This window comes from Nylanderia fulva, unplaced genomic scaffold (assembly GCF_048542155.1).
Source record: "Nylanderia fulva isolate GAGA-0341 unplaced genomic scaffold, ASM4854215v1 Scaffold476, whole genome shotgun sequence".
NCBI classification, from domain to species: Eukaryota; Metazoa; Arthropoda; class Insecta; order Hymenoptera; family Formicidae; genus Nylanderia; species Nylanderia fulva.
The window spans coordinates 64,584-70,000 of NW_028190561.1; the positions used below are offsets into that span (position 1 = coordinate 64,584).

At 55.3% G+C, this 5,417-nt stretch overlaps 3 pseudogenes; all 3 read left to right on the forward strand.

The window, feature by feature from the left end:
• Positions 1 to 295: 295 nt before the first annotated feature.
• On the forward strand, positions 296 to 1,603 carry LOC146721436 (small subunit ribosomal RNA; annotated as a pseudogene).
• An 830-nt stretch (positions 1,604 to 2,433) lies between these two features.
• Positions 2,434 to 2,598, forward strand: LOC146721437 (5.8S ribosomal RNA; annotated as a pseudogene).
• Positions 2,599 to 3,641: 1,043 nt separating this feature from the next.
• LOC146721438 (large subunit ribosomal RNA) overlaps positions 3,642 to 5,417 on the forward strand; it is a 4,842-nt pseudogene continuing 3,066 nt past the window's right edge.

Sequence of the window (5,417 nt, forward strand, 5' to 3'; positions counted from 1 at the left end):
GAGTAATCATTTTTGCTTTCTAATCCCCATATTCGCGGGACGGCTATAAAAAAAGAAATGGGAGAGGAACTTCCCGCAGCGGAACCACTTCATCGAATGTATCGGGCTTCAGTTTAAAGTCGTTTTCGCACGAAGTCACCGGTCTCGTCTCGCCCGCTGTTTTATCATGGCACTCGCGGCTATCGCGCATCGCGGTACTCGCCGCAAGCTAAATTTCAGTTCGTGTATCCCCAGAAGCTCTCTATATAGAAGGACTTAGCTGGTTAGTTTGCCTGCGAGGGAGGATCATAATTCGAGCTGGGTTGACGCTGTTCGTTCCTTCTCTCGGAGAAGAGTTCTCAACGCGAGCTTGTGATGTTCTCGTTCGGCCCGCTTTCTCGAGTTCTGCAGTGCGTGTCTTGCAACGCATCGTCTCGTATATCTCCTTTCATAGTTTGTTCGGGAACGCGTCGCTTTCGGCGAATTGTTGGAGGGTCATTTTTTTGGGAGTTCTCTCAGGAAGATTTGCGATTTTTTCTCGGTTTGACCTTCGCCTGAATACTGCGTGCATGGAATAATGGAATAGGACCTCGGTTCTATTTTGTTGGTTTTCGGAACCCCGAGGTAATGATTAATAGGGACAGATGGGGGCATTCGTATTGCGACGTTAGAGGTGAAATTCTTGGATCGTCGCAAGACGGACAGAAGCGAAAGCATTTGCCAAAATGTTTTCATTAATCAAGAACGAAAGTTAGAGGTTCGAAGGCGATCAGATACCGCCCTAGTTCTAACCATAAACGATGCCAGCTAGCGATCCGCCGAAGTTCCTCCGATGACTCGGCGGGCAAGGCTTCCGGGAAACCAAAGCTTTTGGGTTCCGGGAGGTAATATGGTTGCAAAGCTGAAACTTAAAGGAATTGACGGAAGGGCACCACAGGAGTGGAGCCTGCGGCTTAATTTGACTCAACACGGGAAACCTCACCAGGCCCAGACACCGGAAGGATTGACAGATTGATAGCTCTTTCTTGATTCGGTGGGTGGTGGTGCATGGCCGTTCTTAGTTGGTGGAGCGATTGTGTCTGGTTAATTCCGATAACGAACGGACTCTAGCCTGCTACAATAGGCGTACCTTATGGTATCGCGAAGGCCCCCGGCTCTCGGCTGGCGGGCTTTCTTACTACCAACGTACAAAACAATCTTCTTAGAGGGACTAGGGCTTGGCTTCTAGCCCGCACGAGACTTTGAGCAATAACAGGTCTGCTGATAGGCCCTTAGATGTTCGGGCCGCACGCGCGCTACACTGCAGGAATTCAGCGTCGTGTTCCCTGGCCGAAAGGCCCGGGAACCGCTGAACCTCCTTCGTGCTAGGGATTGGGGCTTGCAATTGTTCCCCATGAACGAGAATTCCCAGTAAGCGCGAGTCATAAGCTCGCCGTTGATTACGTCCCTGCCCTGGTACACAACGCCCGTGCTACTTACGATTGAATGATTAGTGAGTCTTCGGAATTGTGCGGGTAATGTCTCGGCATTTACGATGTTGCCGGGAAGATGACCAAACTGATCATTTAGAGGAAGTAAAAGTCGTAACAAGGTTTCCGTAGGTGAACCTGCGGAAGGATCATTAACGGTTCCGGAGGTCCTGCTCTGCGTCGAGAGTCCTCTCTTTTGGGAGAGACGCGCGCTCGCAGCAGTCGGCGACTGAAATGGACGCGCTGAAAAGGCGCTCTCAGAGAAAAAGAAAATAACGGATTTGACGGAACTTTGTTGTTGTGTTTTGATATAACGACGGACGCCGTCGCGCCTCTCTGACCGAAAGTAGTCGGCAAGCAGAGCAGCGCGCCCGGCGGTGTTCGACGACGATTCGGAGCGAGACGCTTGCGCGATCACGCTCGTGTGTGTGCCATTCTCCGCCACACACACACACAGAGCGTCGATTCGGCGTTGAGCGCGAACCGGTGGTAACCTATGCCCGCGCACGCGTGTGTGCAGCACCACACGACGTTCGTCGGACGCGCGCCCTCCCCGTTGTCGCGGGGCAGCGGTCAGCGTGCCGAGAACACACGGTGTGCGACCGCGAGTGCGTAGCGAGAGGACCCCCATATATTATTATAATATATATATATAACACAGAGAAGGGATCGATGATATTTCGACCAATCTGTCAACTGTGTCGGGCCGACGGTTCTTCAAAGAGCTTCCGCCCCGTCTCTCTCCGTTGCGGGAGAGACGCTTCCGAACGAGAGAACAACACAACCTCTATCTTTGTGCCGTAGCCATCCCTGGCGAGAGGCCGGCGGTCCGCGCGCGTCCTCAGGGACGCGCGCGGACAGGCTGATCGTAAGAGCCACCACGATTTATTTCTCTCTCTCTTCGTCCGAGAGAAGGAAGAGCACTCACGATGGTTGAACCGAGAGCAGCGCGTTTCTTTCGCGGAACGCAAAATTTCGAACGATTACCATGGAACGGTGGAATCACTTGTCCTGTGGCTCGTGGGTCGATGAAGAACGCAGCTAATTAGCGGCGTCAACTTGTGAACTGCAGGACACATGAAACATCGACATTCGAACGCACATTGCGGTCCACGGATACAATTCCCGGAACCGACCTGGCTGAGGGTCGTTTAGTACCCCTAAACTGCTTGCGCCGAAAAGCGCGCACGGCCACGACGCGGTGCGACCAGAGAATTGGCGCGCGCGTCGCCTGTGCCCTGTGCAACCGCCTACAATGGGCGTACGAGCGATCGTTTGGACGTTCGCCCGAGGTGTCTGTGCCGCGCCGACGGCGGCAGCGGTGCAAATCCTGGCGTCGTCTGAAATGGACACACACCGAAATAATATAATAATGAGGAGGTGAGCGCACAAGCGTGTAAAACGTTGGCGAACGCGCGCCCAGAGAATGCTGCGCGAATTAGAGAGGGGGAGCGTGTTTGTGTATCCAAGTCGTGTGTGTACGCGAGGAGCCGAGAGAAATGGGATGAGAGTAAGAGCGCGCGCGAAGGGAGTCAACAAACGGCCAAAAAAGGGTCAGGACGGTGAATGGCACCGCTTTCCCTAGAGCGGCGCGTGCGTCGTTGTCTCCCGTAAGTAGGTAGCGCTTGTCTCACCGTCTCTCCTCTCCGTACATCACACACAGACTGACCGGACTGCTCTCGCACTCTGTGCCGCGTCTCTCGGTGCGATAGCGCTCGCGCGTCTTATGCCGAGGCGCCCTTGCCCGCACACATAACGGTATTACGGAGAAATATACGGCGCGTCGTCGTCCGGCGGAGAGAGCATTCGTAATCCTTTAACCTCTTTACGGAGAAGGGTTTTGAATCGCGAGCCGACCGCGTGTCCGAGTCCACAAATTTTCGTAAAGCGAAAAAGGGGACCGGCGCGCCGCGTCGTGTACTCGTCGAATCGATTCCGCCCGAATTTCGTATATAAAAGAAAGGAGAGTCCGAGAATCTCGAACCCCGCGATATATCGTCTCCATTACCACCAACGAGTGTGTGTGCGGTTAGCGCCCCGGCGATTTGCCTTCTCGCGTATTTCGTGTGCTGCCGCTGCTGCTCTCCTCGTTCGACGCTCTCTCTCTCTCCCCTCTTATAATATATATTATAGAGGAGAGACGACGATGAGCGACGCGGAGGAGGCAAACGGCTACGAAAACTCACTATGCGACGACCTCAGAGCAGGACGAGATTACCGCTGAATTTAAGCATATTATTAAGCGGAGAAAGAAAACTAACCAGGATTTCCTTAGTAAGCGGCGAGCGAACAGTAAGAGCCCAGCACCGAATCCCGCGTTCCGCCGCAGGGAAATGTGGTGTTTGGGAGATCCGCTTATCCCGAGGGTGCCGCGTCTCGTCCAATCCAGCTTTGAATGGGCCACTTACCCGTAGAGGGTGCCAGGCCCGTAGTCGAGACCGGTTGCGCGCCTCGGGAGGATCTCTCCTTAGAGTCGGGTTGCTTGAGAGTGCACTCTAGAGTGGGTGGTAAACTCCATCTAAGGCTAAATACGACCAACGAGACCGATAGCGAACAAGTACCGTGAGGGAAAGTTGAAAAGAACTTTGAAGAGAGAGTTCAAGAAGTACGTGAAAACCGTTCAGGGGGTAAACCTAAGAACCCAAAAAGATCGAACGGGGAGCTTCATCGTCCGCGGCGCTGGCTTCGCGTCGGTCGGCGATGTCCCGCGGAGTCCTTGCGCTCGCGCGCGGGCACGCTACCGTGCGCCGATGTCCGGCGCTCGTCGTCGTGCACTTCTCCCCAAGTAGAACGTCGCGACCCGATGGGTGTCGGTCTACGGCCCGGGTGCGGTGTCTGTCGCGTCGCCGGTAAAACGGCACGCGACAAACCCTCGGTCGCCCGGCCGGCTGCTCGGCGGTACGCGCAAGGTATCAGGCCGCACTATTCACGGTGCGTCGAGACCGTCGCAAGCGCGCGCCACGGTACTCGGAGGTTACGGACTTCGCGCCGTCCCCGGTCCTGGCCCACTGTTGGTTACAGTACGGTACACCTTCGACAGGCCTGCGAACGTCTCCCGCGGTCTCGCGGGAGACCGATACCGGTCGGCGACGCTACTGCTTTGGGTACTCTTAGGACCCGTCTTGAAACACGGACCAAGGAGTCTAACATGTACGCGAGTCATTGGGACTTGTCGCGAGACCTAAAGGCGTAATGAAAGTGAAGGTCGGCCCTGGCCGTCGACCTAGGGAGGATGGGCCGCGTCGCGATGCGGCCTCGCACTCCCGGGGCGTCTCGTTCTCATCGCGAGAAGAGGCGCACCCAGAGCGTACACGTTGGGACCCGAAAGATGGTGAACTATGCCTGGTCAGGACGAAGTCAGGGGAAACCCTGATGGAGGTCCGTAGCGATTCTGACGTGCAAATCGATCGTCGGAACTGGGTATAGGGGCGAAAGACTAATCGAACCATCTAGTAGCTGGTTCCCTCCGAAGTTTCCCTCAGGATAGCTGGCACTCGGCCGTTCCGCACGGAACGCGCGCGAGTCTCATCTGGTAAAGCGAATGATTAGAGGCCTTGGGGCCGAAACGACCTCAACCTATTCTCAAACTTTAAATGGGTGAGATCTCTGGCTTTCTTGAATTATGAAGCCACGAGCATCTTCGGATCAGAGTGCCAAGTGGGCCATTTTGGTAAGCAGAACTGGCGCTGTGGGATGAACCAAACGCAGAGTTAAGGCGCCCAACTCGACGCTCATGGGACACCATGAAAGGCGTTGGTTGCTTAAGACAGCAGGACGGTGGCCATGGAAGTCGGAATCCGCTAAGGAGTGTGTAACAACTCACCTGCCAAAGCAACTAGCCCTGAAAATGGATGGCGCTGAAGCGTCGAGCCTATACTCTGCCGTCAGCGGCAAGTGGGGCGGCAACCGGGAGCGGGCGTTAGTCTTCTCTCGCGTCGTCACGAAGCCCTGACGAGTAGGAGGGTCGCG